This window comes from Thamnophis elegans, chromosome 7, assembly GCF_009769535.1.
Source record: "Thamnophis elegans isolate rThaEle1 chromosome 7, rThaEle1.pri, whole genome shotgun sequence".
Lineage (NCBI taxonomy): Eukaryota > Metazoa > Chordata > Lepidosauria > Squamata > Colubridae > Thamnophis > Thamnophis elegans.
Genome location: NC_045547.1, coordinates 26,417,248 through 26,437,202, shown reverse-complemented (window position 1 = coordinate 26,437,202; position 19,955 = coordinate 26,417,248). Strand labels below are relative to the sequence as shown.

The following is a 19,955-nucleotide window of genomic DNA, read 5'->3' as shown; positions in this document are numbered from 1 at the left end:
GTGTCTATTCAAAACTGCCAAGTGAGCACTGGTAAAATTGAAGTCCAGCTTAATAGTGAAGGAAGGTAAATTCAAGAAATATATTATTTAATGATATTTAATTATAAGGAACTACAGTAATGGGGATCTGTTTTTAATGAATTTTTAATATATTGAAAAGTGCATTGTTGTCGGAATTTTGTTGTTTGTATGAGGTTGCAAATTATGTAGATAGCTTAAATAGTAGCAGAATTTGGTCTGTTATATACAAAGCCTGATAAACATCAAAGTCTGATAAGTTTCACTCAGGTCACCCTAATGAATATATAGATATATGTACCTGTAATGTGTAGATTAAAAAATTGTGTACATTAAAGGCTTCCATGTATTAGAAACATCCAGTTATTTACACACAGTCCTAAGTCTGTCTGTTGTGAACTATGCCCCAACAAATTAAATGGGATTTATAACATTCCAGTCTTCTTCAGATAAATAGCTCAGTTTTCCACATTGTGTTTCACATGTGGAAACCAAATGGAGAATCCAATCATTTTAAAACTTCTCCCAAAAGTAGCATGCCATGAGGCATTATTTTAATTAATTAATTAAGCTTCATAGCAGTTAACTTTCAATGAGCATTCAACTGTTGCAGATGTCTGCGTATTTCTATCTAAAATTTAATTATGAAGGAATTAACATACATGCTGTTTTTTTTAAAATCTCCAGGTGGTTTTATAATGCTTTTGTTCAACATTTGGAAAAGGTTATACATACAAGATTGGAAAGCCAAGTAAGTTTGGGAAATTTGAGTGGGTTATAAATTTGCCTACAAAGAACAATATGTTCTTTTTCTTAGTCGACTCTTTCCTACGCTTGACAAAAATCAAAAATCTTATGTATGTATATATATATATTTTCACAGCTCTGCCTAAATGTTATATTAAGAATCCAAAAGGAAACTGAAGTACTTAAAGGACTAAAAGGTGAGTCTGTGACAAACTACCTATATTTTGCTGATGGACTTACTGTACTGTAAACTAACAACATTTGAGCAATATGCAAAATCTTTAAAATCTAAGAATTGTGAAGTTGAAAATGAAAGGTATTCTGATCTTTTTGTTTTGATAAATACTATTTATGTGATACTTACACTGATATTGCGTTAAGAGAAGTGTGCTTAAAACAGCCCAGCTTTCTGTGCTCAATATAAAATTACAGTTTTTCACAAGTGGAATTATATTTGTCATCCACATACACAGTGGGGTTTTTTAAATTACCATGTTTTCCCCAAAATAAGACAGGGTCTTATTTTCTTTTGACCCCTGAAATAAGCACCTGGCCTTATTTTCGGGGTGGTCTTGTTATTTTTGAGGTGCAGGAGGCAGTGAGCGTGGTCACCTCATGGCTGCTGCTGTTTTGTAATATTTTTAGGGAAGGGCTTATTTTAGCGCATGCGCTCAAAAGCCCAATTGGGTTTATTGTCCGGGGAGGTCTTATTTTCAGGGAAACAGGATATATGTTTTTGTCAGTTGAAGGCTTCCTTTCCAAAAACAATTTCATATTTCTATTTTACCTTTTCTTGATTTGTACATGAAAGACCTCATGAAAACTACTGTTGGAAAGGCAGCTATTGACTGAAAATCTCTGTAATATTACTGGCAATTTATTTCAATACAAAAAAGAGGGTCTATTTCTTCCTATTGCATGACATGAGGGTTCCTTTGCTCACCCTCTTTCTTGTTACATTTCTCTAGTTTTCAAATTGCTGTTATAGCATCCAGTACTTCCACTATAGGGAAATCCTGTCACCATTTCACTTTAGAGTAAAGAAACCCCAAATGCAGAATTCAAATTTGGTTTGTTGCAGGGGTGGGTTCCGGTTCTGGGGGTGGCATGGCTGGCCGAGTTACTACCTACTCAGCCGAACTGGTCCGAACCGGTAGGAACCCACTTCTGGTTTGTTGCAGTGAAAGTACAGTATTGTGTTACAGTCAGATGTAGCCTGGAGAAATTTTCTTAAATGGGAGTGTTTGGTTTGTTTTATTTCATTTATACTATTGATTGTTTTATTTATGTATTTAGAATGTTGCTGTTCCTTCTGGGGGAGCTGCATTTTGATTAGGTTATTACAGAAAGTAATACAGTAATACAGAAAGTAGGCTGGATAAATGACACACTGTTTTCTACCATGGCATAGCTAACAAACCAAGAATAGTAGCAAATACAGGCCAGAGAATTGTAATCTCTTTCAAGTATCTTGCATCTTTTATCAAACTATTTTGTGGCAGTTTCTTATAGCTGTGGTCAATCTGCTCATATTCAGGACATGGACTAGGAAGGATAAACAAAGAATAAAACCTTTTTTTTCCCTTTGAAACTAAAGTTCAAGTCTTATCAGGAGATCTGTTAATTTCAATATTATCTGTGCCTAATAGGCAATAGGCATTGCTCACGAGCAGAAACAATTAGTCACTTGTCATGGTCCTAACATTTTGATCTGCTTCAAGTTTTGTGTACTAGTTATATCAAAACACTTCGCTTGATTAGCTAGTCATCGGTAAGATTAATGGCAAGGTTGTTGGATTTAGAAAGGAAAATTCTTGAAATTCCTGCTGTGTCAGGCCTGCAGTTATATCCCTTTTAGGATCTTTGGCCTGCCACACTCTCTATTATTTCATTATGCTGTTTCATTAGTGTAGTAGTTGGGAAGGGGGAATAGAAAGGAGTAGAATTGTGGAATGTGTTGTTGTCGTTCTTTTCTAAAAGCCCAAGGTCATCTTTTGTCTCCGCACCTCTGCACCTGACCGGAAGCAGCTGGGTGGAGATGCCAGCGTGGGCAAAGAAGATTGGACCATGTGATGGATTTATGGGTTTTGGGATAAGATCATGAACTTTCAACTGGATGGAATCCCAGGAAGTTCAGATTTGGGATTCCACAGATGTGCTAAGATGTCTGACTTATTAAATTGGAACTTTAAGGATCATTTTGCTTTGGACTCTGATTTAATTCTGCATGATACTTGGAATGCTGACATGTTGTTTGTGAGGTTTCCTGATGACATTGAGATGGTCATTGGTTTATAGCCCTACCCTACCTTACAGGATGTGTGGAAAGGGGGTGGGGATCTGAAATCTTGAGTAGCAATAGCAATAGCAATAGCAGTTAGACTTATATACCGCTTCATAGGGCTTTCAGCCCTCTCTAAGCGGTTTACAGAGTCAGCATATCGCCCCCAACAATCCGGGTCCTCATTTCACCCACCTCGGAAGGATGGAAGGCTGAGTCAACCTTGAGCCGGTGAGATTAGAACCACTGAACTGCAGATAACAGTCAGCTGAAGTGGCCTGCAGTACTGCACCCTAACCACTGCGCTACCTCGGTATATGAGATCTTGAGGAAGAGAGAGTTTGAGAGATCTCAATATCCCAATGTCCCTTTTTCAATAACATTGCAGGTATATTCCAGATTAATCCCCTCATCCAAGTAAAGTATTCACTTATTACACCTCCTGAAGTCTTTAAATCCCATGTTGATCTGGATTTTAAGGTAATTCTATTGGTTGTTATACTGTTTGAAATTGTAGTTTAATAGGATATTTTTGGGTTAAGGATCATCCAGAGATCTTCAAAAACCTAAAGCATTGTTTCTTTGTTTTATAAATTTATTAAACTTATAAATATAATTGTATGTTATTATTAAATTGAAAAAACTGTCAGATTCTCTGATTCAATGTACGTCCATTTCTAGGAAATGTAGATAAACATTTTGATTCTTGCATTTCATTCATTCATTTCATTTATATTTATTTTATTTTAGCTTACTTATTTAATTCTTAGATTTTTTTCATAAATACAAGTACCTCCTTTATTGGGAAGGGACACGAATTAATAACAAAAACTAAACACAGCTAAAATTGGACTTAAATCTGCCTTCCTAAACCATTTTAGTCTGTGTAATTACAAACTCCATAACCCGCAGCTATGCCTGAGGCATAATGGTAATTATAGCGAAAGCATAGAATAGGAATAGAAAATTTGAAAAAGCTGAAAGTCAAAAGTAAAATAAATCAAAACTCAGAGCCAAACAAGATATTGTAACTGTTCATTCACCACTTGCAAATATTGTCTTTCTTATATTTTAATTGAAAATTTTGAACAAGATAAAAATAATACTGTACAAATATTAGAAAAGAAACAAAGAAAATAATTTATTTGTTTCAAGTCCACCCTATAAACAGCAAACGACCGGCCTGCGGTGGCTCTGCCAGCAAAAATGGAGCTCAGTCCTCCATTTTTGGGAGCTCAGCCCTCCAAAAATGGCTCGCAGCCCTCCTGGGGCTCCTTTTTTGGCTGCGATGGCCTCTTGTAACCCTCTGCCAGTGAAAACAGAGCTCGGGAAGGCCTAGCCCAGTCTGCCCAGGCTCTGTTTTCAGCCACAATGGCCTCCTGGAGCCTTCTACCAGCAAAATCAGAGCCCAGGAAAGCTGCTCCAGGAGACCGTCGCAGCCAAAAATGGAGCCTTGATGAGTGATCCCAAGCTGGCCATGCCCTCCCTGGCGATGCCCCACCCAGAGTCCAAGGTCAAACACAACCTGATGCCGCCCTCAGTGAAATCGAGTTTGACACACCTGCTCTAAGGTTATACCAAAATATCTTAAGGGTCATTTTTTTCAGCAGAAACTACATAAGCGATTTTCCACCAATAATACATGTAATACTTGATGCATAAAGTATAAAGAAATTTTAAAATATATAATTTCTAAATTAAATTACTGCTGTAGGTTTTGACCCTGTCCTAGATGCTGACAAAATACTGTGGATCACCTTGTACTCTGTGCTGCACTTCTGATCCAAAGTTGTCTGAGATAAAGTTGAAAACATACAATGAAGTAAATGGGAACATTTCTTTCAAATATCAGAAATGGAGGCCAATAAGGGGCAATGGAGGGATGCGATGGCTCACTGGCTAAGATGCTGGGTTTGTTGATCAGATAGATTGGCAGTTCAGCGGTTTGAATCCCTAGCGCCGCGTAACGGAGTGAGCTCCTGTTACTTGTCCCAGCTTTTGCCAACCTAGCAGTTCAAAAACCTGTAAAAATGCAAGTAGAAAAATAGGGACCACTTTGGTGGGAAGGTTACAGTGTTCTGTGTTCCTTTGGTGTTTAGTCATGCCAGTCATATGACCATGGAGTGGTCTTCGGACAGCGCTAGCTTTTCAGCTTTGAAATGGAGATAAGCACTGCCCCCTAGAGGCAGGAAACAATTAGCACATATGGGCAAGGGAAACCTTTACCTCTAAGGAGCAATGGAGTTTTTAAACAACCATCCTTTTGGTCCCTGTGAGTTCATTATAAAAATATGTAGCTGCATAAATGGAATTAGATTTTTGGAGTTGCATTTTTCAATCAAAATCACCTCATTCACTTGTGGGAAACCTGTAGCTGGAATGGTAAAGAAATGCATGAGCAGTCACGGACATTTTCTCAGAGAAGGAGGTACACTTTTAAATTAAGCACATTGAAATCAATAAGACTAACACGCCATTAAGAGGCCGTGGAGTACCTGTTTCGTTCTATAAGTAAAAATTTGTTCTATAAATATCTTTTTCAGGTTTCTGTGTATTTTTCAAGTAATCGCACCGAATCTTCCTTTGCGGCTGCTCCCTTCACTTTTCCAGAAAAGAACAACTATATGCTCTTCGGTGGAATTTCTGAATCTTTGCTAAACTCTATTACTTCAACTTATTACACTATTAGAGTGTCAAAGATAACTTTTTCTGAAGAGGTAATTGTCAATAGTATCAACAGCATTATTAGTAGTATTACATATTTTGTGAATGAGCCTAAACTTTTGAAAAGTCCTAAGTGATCTTGAAAAAAATGCATGTGATCATATATGGGGTCAAAGTAACCACTAACTCAAGCAAAGCAACTGATATGGATATTATAAAGGCTGCAAATATCTGTCATTTAAACTTGTGTTCATATTGTTCATATTCATATGTTTATTTCTAGAAAGAAATCTTGGTGTTTTTTTCAAACTTGAAGATCTTCATTGTTGGATAATTGTTTGATTATGTACCATCATGTCAGAGTCAATTTTTAGCAACTAAGTTTTTTTTTGCTATACAGCAGTCATTTGGATTTTTGCAGCCCCTTTCTTGAGTACTTGAAGGACTATGAACAGCAGCAAAGAGGAAAGCAATAATCTATATTCCAACTCCCTGTTATGTTTGTTAACACCATGCCGAATAACTTTAATGTCAAACCAAGTTAATAGATGACTAACAAGCAGTAATCTCATCCTAATTTTTGTACATTTGGTCTCCCTAGATTCAATATGCCTTTTATAAAGGGGCAACACAACACAATACAAACTCAAGTTTTCACCTTTCTCATCCATCCAATCACTCATTCCATTTCAACAAAGAAGCATCATTCTCACTGCTAGCTGGATGTCTTAAGACCCTCTTTCTTGACCTAGCCTATTTCACAGAATTATTGGGGCGGGAAGTGGAAAGCACTATGTAGACCTTCTTAAGGTTCCAAAAGAAAGGTAGGATATAAATTTGAAAAATAAATATGTGGAAAGAAACATAAAAATTTCTGCTCCTATGCATACAACACTCCATGATGGTAATCAAGGGAAGGGATTTAAGTAGTGCTTCATTTAAAAGATGAGTAGGAGACTCATATATTTCTTTCGTTTTGCAGCATTCTTCATACTTTAATTTAACCACAGATACCTTAAGCAAAGTCATTCCTCAAGTAAGCATGAACTATTTTAAAAAATCTAAACAATTATGGGTTTATATACATGAATGTTTGATAAGTATTGATTGGTTTCCAAAAAATTTCAGCATTTACTTTAGACAAAATGTGATTTTAGGACAGATTGTGTCTTTCAGCATGCATTCAAGAAAAGGATCAAAGGACATGTGACAGCAGGAAATTCATGTTGATATTTGTCCATTTCCTCCTCCATGGAAATTAATGATTTGACTGAACAATGAAGGAAAAATATTAATCCAGCTCCATTAGGATCAGAATCTCAACCCATACGAACCAATATAAGATCTGATTCTTTGTTTTTCTAATTTTGTAGCTACTCTACAAAAGTAGTTGCTTTCACCCTAGTATGGCAGGAGTAGATATGAGGCATAGAAATTTTGTAAATTATGAATGACAACATGCACATAATGTGTAAGTAATATGTAAAAACCTAAGAATTTTATTACTCTTCATATTGCTAATTCCATCTTTGAAATAACCATACTTAACAATTCTAAACAAATTTATCAGAACATAAATCTCACTGGATAGTGGGATTACATGTCCAAGTATACATGCATGGGATTAATCACATACAGATGTTGTTTTAAAGTAAAGATATGTAGCAATGTAGATTTGAGGCCCAATAATTATGTATATAATTATTATAAAATAATTATTTATTTGTGCAGGTTAGGCAGCATTATGCCAAATCACACCCAGTGAGAATGAAATTGATGGTGACTGCAGCTCCAGTTTTAAGACTGAAAAATAACAGTTTCACTATAGAGATTCCTTGTTTTGTAGTAGTATCTGCTCTTCTGTCAAACTCAATGAATAAACCCATCTTTGCTGTGAATGTAGTAAGTAATTATAGAATATTATAATATATAAAAGTAATTGGTTGAATAAAACTAACTTCTTCCCTGCCACTTATTATAGAGATGATCAAGAGCCAGCCCATGAAAATCACATCTATGTAATAATTTGATGTAATGTGCAAAAGTGATTAAACCGCTTGTTTTCTTGGTTCCCATCCATTTTTCTCATTTCTGACTTTCTGTTTTTATGCTTGTTTTTAGTATTTTTCCTTGTTTTAAAATGTTTTCTCCATGTCCAGGCTTACCACTGCCTTGGTATTTGTCAATCAGATTTGTTGGCACTGATATCACTCAGCTGATTGGTGGGATTCAAATTTTTTACTACAGGTTCTGTGGGCGTGGCATGGCAGGTGTGGCATGGTTTGGTGGGCGTGGCTTGGTGGACATGGCAAGAGAAGGATACTGTGAAATCTCTATTCCCTCCCCATTCCAGGGGAAGGTTACTACAAAATCCCCATTCCCTCCCAATCCGCTGGGACTCGAGAAGCAAAGAATAGATGGGGGGGGGGCAGTCAGAGGTGGTATTTACCGCTTCTCCGAACTACTCAAAATTTCCACTACCGGTTTCCAGAACTGGTCAGAACCTGCTGAATATCATCTCTGACTCAGCTGTCTTCAGTTCTCCATACTTCTCCTAGAAATCCCATCCAGGATTTTTTCTATCTTTATATTATAAAAGGCCAAATCTAATAATACTAATCCACTGGCCCTATTTTAGGATTGACTATTTGAATTCCTCCTTTAGTACTCACTTTTACAAAGGAAGCAATATTTGCTTTTGAAGCAAAGTATAGGTGTGTGAGCTTCTCTTTGATATAATTGTCATAGATAATGCAACTATAAAGTGTTCTCTGTTGTTATTAGCTTGTCTTTGATTCGTTAGTTAGGATAGTGTTGTTCTTAGCTATGGTTCACTGAACCATATAAGAGATTGCCATGTAGGTGAATTAAATGACTCCCTCAAGAGGTATATGGTCCATGCTCATTATTAAAAAAATTGTTGGCATTCACATTTTAATTGGTGCTAAGAAGACAGTAGTCTGTTTAAGAATTGAAATTAATGAAATTGCTCACAATCAAATCGTTTAAATATTCGGTACACCTAGTATTCTCTTAAGCAAATGAGAGGTTAAAATGTCATTTTTAAAATTTTAATAATTTAACTTTGCTCTCTACTCAAAGAAAGAGCTAGAGCTTTTACATAACATTAACAGCAAATAGGTCAGCCTGTTCCCCAGCTGTACAATACATTGGGTGAAACACAAAAAAGAAAATAGTGAGAAATGACTACCTTTAGATATTCAGGCACCATCTCAGGTTACAAAGAACTTAAGTTACCTACTGGAAACAATTGGGAGAAAAGAGATGTTGGTGAAGTAGAACATGAAAAACTCCCCCCTGTTGAATAAAAGATCAGGAACAAAAAAAAGAACTTCTATTTTGCATATATGAATAGAACACTCTAGTTTTAGCCCAAATAAACACAAATATTATTTTGTCCATCTATTAATACTTTTTCCTCTCTTTGTAGTCTATAGGTTTGAAAGCCAATGCAGTAATAGCTAAGCAAAAGCTAATTGTCTTATTGCAGCTGCAGAGGTAATCAAGAAACTCAGTCCATTATTACAATTTAAACAATAATTACTTTCTAAATTTCTCACTTGGGATTGTCATTGCTGTCATTTACACAATGTAAAAAGAAACATGGTAGATTTGATTTTTTTTTTCAGCATTTTGGTGAAGGTGTGGGGTTTTGGGAGGCCAAAAATGCTGTATTCAGTGCATAAGAGATTTTCAACCTCTTTTTTGAGGGGAAAAAGGTGCATCTTATACTCCGAAAAATACGGTATATAGATTAGTTCTAGTGCTAAAGATAATGAATAGCATCATGAATACTATCTTACTGGACACTAATCCATACTAGTATTATTCCTACATTTTGTGATAAAGGAAGTTGATTACTCTCCCAGCTGTGATTTATCTAGGAAGGTTGTAGGCTTCTCTTCAACAGACATGTTCAAGCAAAACTTGTATAGATGTTTGCTGGTGAGCTCATTTTAATTTGGATTTTTGCATTAGAATGAGTGCCCCCTTCCATTTGTACCAATTCACACTAAAATGTTAAGACTTACAAATACCAAATTATCGTATTCCTATGTTTTATTTTAGATTATACCTGTCTCTGACTTATTCAAGCATTGGCTTTTTCCAGGTAAATGACAAATGACAATAATAATAGAAACATGTATTAGAATACTTCTTATTGTGAAAATACAAGGCAATGAGTTTTAATTCTGAGCTTGAACCAGCAGTTAAAAACAGAAGTTAGAGTTTCTCCTAGATTGTGTGAATGAAAAGGCAATCTGATTATTAGCTTTTAGCTATACAGATACAGTTATACAACATTTTCAAGCAATCAAAACGTATACAGAAACTTATGATCATTTAAAGAGAAAAGAAATTCACCCCTTCATTACTCTAAATATATAATTTAGAGTAAACACAATTTACTCTAAACACAAGTTTATTGAAAAGAAATTCAGAGTAGAATAAAGGTTAAGAGTAGAAAGGAGGACAGTCATAAAAATAAATTCTTATGGTCAGATTTTTTATACCTATTTGTATACATGTTATAATAAAATACAACTCAATATATTTGCTCTTGACGCCACGGCAATTCATAATTAGATAGCCATGGAATCATAGGTCTTGGAGTCCATTCTAGCCTTCCAGTCCAACTGTCTGTCCTAGGAAGGAGTCATTATACTATCCAGGACAAATGGTTGTCCAAACTTTTCATGAAAATTCCAGCAATGGAGCAGCCACAACTGCAGGAAGCAAGCTGTCCCACTGATTAATTGTTCATATTGCCAGAAAATTCTCCATTGTTTCCAGATTGAATCTGGATAAATACTAGGAGTAAGAGGAATTACCAGGGACAAGATAGGGACAAGAAGAGAGGGCTTTGATGAGATTTTATATTAATTAAGTGGGGTGACTGATTTATTTTCTGGTCAATGGGCAGTATATACTCTTATAGAAGTAAATTCATCAGGTGGGAGATCAAAATTGGGAATCTTGAGTATTTGTAAAATAATGCTGGTTGAGACATGACTAGAGAAAATTGAAAAATAGAGTCAAATCAGAAGAGAACTTAAATGAAGCAAACTAATCAAGGTCAAACTTTGCCTAAATATACGTATGTCAATTTTCTGGGAGTAGTGTTAAATATAGCTTTCTATTATATAGGTCCAACGTTTGAAGAACCTCTTATCTTACTCCTTACAGAATACAGTAATTCCACCAATCTCTGGTAAGATTATGAAAACTTTCTTCAGAAGTTATAGTTCTTGGGTCATCATTTAAGTTAACAAATATTTCCCAAGGGTTACCAAGATCCTAAGTCTTATAGAAAGGTATAACAGAAACAGACATCAACAGAAACAGACATCAACTTTGTTACTCCTTAAGAATAAGAACTAAAAAGTAAAATCATGTTTAAAAACAATCAGAAATGTCATCAACAAAATGGCATGCAATTAAGTCTTGAGAATAATAAATATAGTGTGATAGCTAAGTAATAAATGTCAATATGATCAGAATCTACATTTACTTATTTGTTAGATTTATATACAACCTTTTTCCAGAAACTTATGGAGACATACAGATGTTAGATTTATATCTCACCCTTATTTTGTGCAATCCTATTACATAGCTCCTCCTCTTGTTTTCCCCACAATCACTCTGTGAGGCAGAGGTGGGTTCCTACCAGTTCAGACCGGTTCAGCCGAGTAGGTAGTAACTCGCCCAGCCACACCGCCAAACAGGTTCTATTTGCGGTGGCGTAGGGACCACCATCTTGTTTTTTGCTTTTGCACATGTGCAGAAGCAATTTTTTTACTACTGTGCATGCATGCATAGCACGCATCAAGCGTGCCCCTGAGTGAACCAGCAGTAACAGATGCCGGAACCCACCCCTGCTGTGAGGTACATTAGGCTGAGAGGATATGACTGATTCTGATCGCTAAGAGTTGCCTTGAGCTTGGCATTCCATGTTATAGTCTTAATTACACTATAATAATTAACATTATTATTTGCTCCTAGAAAGCCACCAAAATGCCACTTCAAATTATCCAGAGCTTGTGTTACTAAGAAGAATCATATTGCATCTATTTGTTGTGTATTTTCCTTTTAATGCCTTTTTTTCTTTGTTATCTTAAGCTGCACTGAAGAGAGGATTACAGTTACCCACAATGGGCAAACTTGTTTTTTCTGAAGCTGTGACTGAAGTTAAAAAGGTAGAATTCAGTTTTCTTTGCAGAATATCCTCTTTGTTTCCCTCTATTTTTAATTGTAAAGTGATGGTGTCCTTGTTGATGAAACTCATAAGTTTAAGTTATTGAGAGATACATTTGGGAATATTCAGAACTTCAGCCCCAACACAAATAACAACAAAGTACAACCTACTTTGTTTTTAATGAAATAATCAGATATTGGCTCAAAATCGAGCGTTAATAGCTAAGAATGGATATACTTATAAGCTGGAGGGTTTATTAGACTGTGGCATGACAAAACTGCGCTCGACTAAAGCGCGCCCGATTAAAGCGCGTTGCTGACGTCATCAACAGGGCGACAACAGCGAGCGCAGAGAAAGAAGGGCGCTTTAAATAGCGTTTTGAAAGCAAGCCGATTCAAGTTAAGGTAAGGGTTAGGTTTAGGGTTAGGTTAAGGGTTAGGGTTAGGTTTAGGGTTAGGTTAAGGGTTAGGGTTAGGGTTAGGGTTAGGTTAAGGGTTAGGATTAGGTTTAGGGTTAGGTTAAGGGTTAGGTTTAGGGTTAGGTTTAGGGTTAGGTTAAGGGTTAGGTTTAGGGTTAGGTTTAGGGTTAGGTTAAGGGTTAGGTTTAGGGGGGTTAGGTTTAGGTTTAGGGGTTAATTTTAGGTTTAGTGTTTACAGCGTGCTTTTTTCTCCACGCTGTTGTCACGCTGTGATGATGTCAGCTACGCGGTTTCGTCGAGCGCCCTTTAGTCGAACGCGGTTTTGTGGTGGAACCTATTAGACTGATGTGCTTCTCCATCCCATAACATTTTTGCAGCACCTTCATTTTCTACATGTTAATTTGATTGTCTGAATTGTACATAAGTCTCTGTCACTGTGGAGGCAATATGCACTGACATGACTTCAGTGCATGTTCAATCAATATTAGGAGACTCTTGAAATAGGGGTCTGAATGGATTTGGCATTTTTAGCAAGGAACCTGTAGCATGATTAGATTGCTGTCTGAAGCAAAACCCTTTTGAATATAAATATTACCATTTTATCAATTATCAAATGATAAATTTAAGATTGTCAATAACCATTCCCAGTTAGTTATAATACAACTACTTCAGAACTGCTATGTTAATTTAACACCTGTAAAGGAAACCACAATCTCTAATTTAGTTTAGGTATAAACTAAACTATAAGGGCAAAGTTAGACATCTCATTTAGCTCTTTCAGGCTAGGTTTTCTGCTTAAAGTTTTCTTGATGAAAAATAGCAACCTTCAAGTCAGCAATGAAGTTTCCTAAAATTATTTTAATTTAAAATTATTAATCTGTCTCCTAAACCCATTCTGTATCAGAATGTCTCAGAATCTTACATTATACTATATATGAAATTTAGTTCTACACATTTTAAACAATATTTTAGATGCCCTAATAACTAAAGTCCCCTCTGCAAAATGGAGGGAAGTTAAAATTGTGAGTTACAAATCCACAAGAAAACAATGATAATAAAATGTTGCAAAATACAGTCAGCAATGAGGGGTACACTTAGCGCATAGTGAAACCAACATGAAAACTATTTAAATGTAACTGGAGATGATAAATTATTTCTTTCTGTTGATGTTTTTAACTTCCCAGGGATATATACTGATTTCCTCTGACCTAAATTACGAACATTAAGAAATTGGATGTTTCATCAAGTGGAAGAATTACTGTGGAATACTTAACACTCTGCAAGCAGTTTTCTCTAGATGATTTTAAAGAAGACCACGATCGTTTGAAATAAGTGTCAAAAACAAAACATTAACCGTCTCTAAACTTTCAAATGCTGTGAAATAAACAATTTGTTGGTACAACCACATCACATTTTGAAATCTCAAAAGTTTGTTTGATATCACTATTACTGTTTGTGAAATAATCTGTTAGTATTTTCCAATTCTCTCTCTCTCAACAGCGCATGCAACCTTTGTGTTTTGGAATTAAAGTATTTATTTTAAGAAAGGAAGAAAATGTGTAAATATTTCTTTGGACCAAGAAAAAGCACATCCATAATGGTGTAGCTTGTGAAAAGACATCACGGAGCTGATTATTTTATTGCTTAAATGGGCTGACTTTTTAAACAGATGTTTTGAGTTTCCTCATTGTATTTGATGGATATACAGATAATCTTCAATTTACAACCATTCATTTAGCAACTATTACAATGGCATTGAAGAAAGTATCCCCGCGGTCATGGGATCAAAATTTGGATGCTGGTCAACCAACATGTATTTATAGCAATAGCACTTAGACTTATATACCGCTTCATAGTGCTTTACAGCCCTCTCTAAGTGGTTTACAGAGTCAGCATATTGTCCCCAACAATCTGGGTCCTCCTTTTATCGACCTCGGAAGGATGAAACAGTAAGTCAACCTTAAGCCGGTCAGGATCAAACTGCCAAATTGCAGGCGGCTGGCAGGCAGCAGAAGTTGCCTGCAGTACTGCATTCTGCCTTGTTAAGAATAAAGGTTGTTTTATTGCACAACCTGCCTTGCCTCAGTTCCTGTCTGCCTAGATCTCCATACTGAGCAACCATCATCTTGAACTGACCCAAAAAACATACTGCTCAGAAGCAGAAGATAGAGACATGTCTGTGTCCACTGACATTCTTCTGCAACTCATATTTGAATATGTGTTACCTCTAACCAGAGGTATCACAGAACCCCTTATAAAACATGAAATTATTAATTTCTCTTTTAAAGCCAGCATAGTGGCCAAAATAAGAATCAAGATTAATGAATTCCCCAAGTGTCTTCTTTTAATGTAAGCAGATACCACTCATACAGAAGAAAGATGTGGGTTTAGGGTTTAGAGGTTTACAGAACCAAAGATTTTCAAATTTTCAAAATTTCCTTTTGAAGGAACCAAACTATATAGACCAAGAAAGCCAGAACATAACTGAGGATCTCGGCGTGATGAATATATAAAGTATTCTAAATAATACCCTACAAAACTGCTATATTTTACAAATAACTTTTTTCTTTATTTTGTTTTTGTTTCAGAATTATATACTAAACATACAACATTTCAAAAATATTCAACATTTGAAACATGACCTCAGTTAATAGTCTAATAAGTTCTCAGCTCTTGGTAGTTATACATTTTCATTAGGCTATCCTTTTCTATAATTCACCCTTCCCCACTATGAGACCCTTCAACTCTATTAAACTAAGTCTCCATAAACCATTACCATGTCAGGGAAGTGTGATTCATTGGCTTTTATCAAACCCCTAAAGGTCCTGACCTTCTATACCGAGATTTCCCTTTGCAAATTTAAATCCCCAGTTAGTCACTCTTTGTAAGATATAAAGGTAGATAGAAATATATCTTGGGAAGATCTAGGTATGTTTTACAATAGTTCATTAAATAGTTTCTTAGGTATGAGCATATATTCTCTATCATAAACAAGTATGTTGAAATGAAGAAGGATGAGAAGGATGAGAAATAAATGTTTTTAGGAAAAGAACTAAAAAGAACTAAAAAGTACTTTTTCAAAGTCAGATGAGCATATTTCCAAAAGTGTTCCCTTTCTTAATTCTATGCATTTTGGCTACTGTTTAAACCTGGCATCAACACAGGAGTTCTAGTAAAACAACAGTATTGATCCCATAAGGCTAAATTCTGCAACCATAAAGCATATTAAGATTTTGTCCTTATTCTAATATCCCAAGCCATGTTATCTGCAATATTTGCTCTTTTAGAGACCAAATCTGTTAAAAGCCTATTGAGACAAACAAGTGGAACTTAAAATTATTATTATTATTTTAACTCTGGAGCCTTTTATATTGCAGCCAACAATACAATAATCAAGCTTTTGCTTTAATAAGGAAAATAATTATGCATAAAAGTATTATATGTCAGAGTTTCATTCCACAGTACGTAAATTTTTGGCTCCCTTTAGAAACCATTTAGGGATGTGGTGGATCAGTGGCTAAGATGAGCCTGTCAATCAGAAAGGTCAGCAGTTCGGCGGTTCGAATCCCTAGTGCTGTGTAACGAAGTGAGCTCCTGTTACTTGTCCCAGCTTCTGCCAACCTTACGTTCGAAAGAACGTAAAAAACGCAAGTAGAAAAATAGGAATCGCCTTTGACGGGAAGGTAACAGTGTTCCATGCGCCTTGACATTTAGTCATGCCAGCCATATGACCCCGGAGATGTCTTCGGACAGCGCTGGCTCTTCAGCTTTGAAAAGGAGATGAGCACTTTCCCCTAGAGTTGGGAACAAGTAACACATATGTGCAAAGGGAATCTTTACCTTTACCTTTAGAAACCATTTACTAGCAGTTTTATTTGTCCAAGGAGTCATAAACTATCGAAAAGATAGGAAACAGTCTGACAAATCCATTCAGCAATGGTAACAGCCCAGAAATCTACAAAGATAGAAATACAGGAGTAATTCTTTATCTTTTTAAAGAATACCTTAACTAGATCCATTGTTTGTACATCATAAGGTATAGTTAATGTTTGCTTGAATTTAAAAGATTTCTTACAGATTATGTTCATTGTATGAGTTTCTACCACAGCTGGGTTAAAAATAAAGGTGCTTGCTTATGAGACGGACAAGATTCATCCTGTACTCACTGAGATTCATCCTAACAAAACTAAGGTAATGAAAACCCATGGATTTGGTGATTAATCAGATGGTTAGTTGCGAGGAGAAAAGAAGCTTTGATTCTAAGGGAAATAATTAGTTGGGTGTCTTTCAAGAACAGAAAGAAACAAAAATTCTTAGCTGGTCTAAAATGAATGAGGCAAAATTAGCTTTCAGCAGCTGCTGGCCAAAATAAGTGCTATTGTGTAGCAAGTCCTGATTAAATTCAATGAGCTGGATCACCACTTCTGCTCATTAATTCTAAATAAAGAGCCAGTTTCTCATAAACTATTCATTGAGAAAGTACTCTGTGGAAAACAAACTTAATTCAGGAGGTAAACATAGTAACCAATGACTGAAATTCATCATAAAACTGAAAATTTTACATAACAAAAAAGACAAATAATTTATGTTTCTATCCTTTGTTATAATGTGTGGATCATATGAATGATAATAGCACCTTTGCCTTGAGTTCTGGATGATAAGCATCTTTTTTAATGATTGTCCTTGTATAGAGAGATTTATTTTAAATTAGAAGCAAGAGAAAGTAGTTGTGATAAAAATTAGCAACTGTGTTTTTCCTGGTTTTATTGGGGCTACTTGGAATAAGAATAAGAATCTCAGCAATAGGTTTATTTTAATAGCGGCAATACATCCAACAAGTGACAATTGCAGATTTTTTTTCCTCCAATTCTTTTTCCTGTTTTTTTTTTTGTAATATTTTTTGTTATTATTTTTGTTTTGCTTTTATTGATTTTTAGACCTGCCACCTCACCAAATTCTTCTACTTTCTGAATTAATTGAGGTCCAGATTCTAATGGTGCTTCTAATATAAATACTAAATCATCATCATATGCTTGAATTTTATATTCTTTTTAAATTTGTATTGGACTAAGAATAGGAGGACTCACGTTCACATCAGCCACGAAAGCTTAGTGGGTGCTTGGGCCAATCATTTTCAGCCCAACACAATTTACAAGATGGTGTTATAATAAAAGTCTAATATGTAAGCTACCATGAGTTTCTATAGAAAATGCAGGGCCTAAATCTAACTAGGTAATAATATTTACTTGCCCTTGTAAATTGCTTTTTGGGATTCATATGAATAAGGCATGAAGATAAATATCCTATTGCAATGTGTTCATATGACAACAAATTCTTACAGATACAATATGATTGTAAGCATGTTAACTCAGAAATATGATTTCAGTGGGGCTTTCTGTCTCAGCCTTATGCATAAATTTGGCCTCAGACTATTTCTCAGTGTGTTTAAAATTAAAGTCTGACACAATATAATTTTTTTCTTTGGGAAATATAGAACTCACTATGACCAAATCAATATTTTTCATTCAAGGCAAAATTAAAATATGAAAAGGTTATTTCAGTATCTCTTTACAAAGAGTTTCCCAATTGTTGCTATCTGTAATGGAGAGGGGGAAAAAGGTAAACAGGAGAGGGTGGGTTGCCCAGAAAATGGCCAGCAGCTGTGCTGCATTCATCCTGTTTCTTTAAGACTTCTGCCCAGAGGGCAGGGCAGCTATAAAAGCTGCGCTGAGAAGAGCTGGGGTGTCACGTCTGTGAGAGAGAAGAGAGAAAGAGCAAAAAGGTGTGTGCTAATGTGTGGAAGTAAAGCAGATTGAAAGAGATACTGTTTTCTCTAGCAGTATTCACCAGGACTAGGAGTAGTAGGATTCACAAGGAGTACTACAGTAGTAGGAGTGGTGAAGAGTAGGGGTGAGTAGTAATAGCTTGTGAATAATTGCCTAGGGACCTATGCTGGCTCTTGGGTGTTTTGACCCAACTAAATTGGATATACTTAAAAGAACCTATGAGAAAGTAATAGTGGTGGATATCCAACAGAAGGTTCCAAACACAAGTGGAATTGGCTTAAACTCAAGGAATTCATTAAATACTCCATGAAAAGAGAACGAACCTTGGTGACAAAAGGGAGGGAGTTTGGCCTTGCAACGCTCAGGCTTTGCAAGCAATATCCAACATCCTGGCTGCAGAAACCAAACATCTCACTAGAGCCTACGCCAAACAGACATGGAAAAAGGCAGAAGAGACAGATTCTGCCTTAAAACAGATTACTACTTTTGTAGAGACATATAACCACTCTACACCAGTAATTAAACCAAAGAAGAAAGCAGATCAACCAGAAACTGGGCTAGGTTCTAATACCATTACAAAAGTGTTGAAGCCACAGCAAGAAAGGCTTTGATTAATTAAAAGAGCAACTTTGGAAGGAGACAAGAGTCTAGATCTAGAATGTAAAAGTGTAAAAGAGAAGCAAGAAGAGAAGAGGATGGGGAGCTGATACATTTCCGGAAGGGTCACATTCACCTTTAGCATTTTCAGAACATATAGTAAGGGAGGTGGTACATAAAAGTACATAAAAGACATAAAACTCCCTAAATTGACAGAGGAAGAAGACATAGAAGCTTACTTTACCAAGTAAGCTTACTTATATGTTTGAAAAAATTACAACCTCTTGCAAATGGTCTGAGAATGAATGGGTGTTCAGAATTGCCTCATGTTTAATGGGAAAGGTTTTGAGAACTTATAACAGTCTTCCAGTGAAAGAGGCAATTGATTATTACTATGTTAAAGGGATATTATACACAGGTGTATGATGTAAGCCCTTATATCTATAGACAGGGGTTTAGGAGTTACACATATGGCAAACCCAAAGGGTTTGTGAGTTAGACTTTTCTTTATCTTCTTATTGCTAACTAACTGTCAACTGGGTTGGCATGGCCCAGATCTGATAACATAGCTCAGCCCAGAAGTTTCAAACTTCAAACTGAAGTTCTAGCACAAAGATATTTACTTCTTTGCCCTGTAGTTATTTGAGCAGCAGAAGATAATATTATGGTATTGATTCCCACTAAATATGAAGTTATAATAATAAAGCTGATGCATATTAACCTGAGAATTTTATTGAAAGCAAAAGATTCTTGTCAGCATAATATTGAGCAAAGGTTTTACTGTTTGATAAACCAGTCAGCTTTATTTTCATTAGAAAGGAAGTCCATTTGCCTATTCACAAGTGGGCATACGTTTATTGCTAATTTTTGTGAGATGTTTAACTTCAACCTAATCTAAATTAGAATGTGTTCACTGATTCCAGTTCACTGCATGCAAAGTGTCATAAGAACAGCATAAGCACTTATAAATGAAGGAAGATTTAATATTGCCAATATTTTATTCCAAAGTTCAGTGCTCTGGTATATTTTTTTAAAAATGTGATTCTGAGAATATACAGAATGCCTTCACATCTTTATAATTGCCTTTTCATGATCAAGATGCTAAGTTTTAAAGGATGGGAGGTTTCTTTCCCTCTGGAAAAAAATTAAATGAGTGCGGTCAGATAGTTAAACAGTACTTACTCACCATATTTTTTTTAAATTAATTTATCTTTATACATTTCTGTG

General features: G+C 35.7%; 1 long non-coding RNA gene across 1 annotated transcript; it reads left to right on the top strand.

Annotated features, from left to right (window-relative positions):
* The first annotated feature begins 9,805 nt into the window (after positions 1–9,805).
* On the top strand, positions 9,806–11,915 carry LOC116511235. Its single transcript, XR_004255730.1, has 3 exons — positions 9,806–9,842; positions 10,880–10,943; positions 11,852–11,915. It is a non-coding gene; the product is annotated as an uncharacterized LOC116511235 (long non-coding RNA).
* Positions 11,916–19,955: the final 8,040 nt, after the last annotated feature.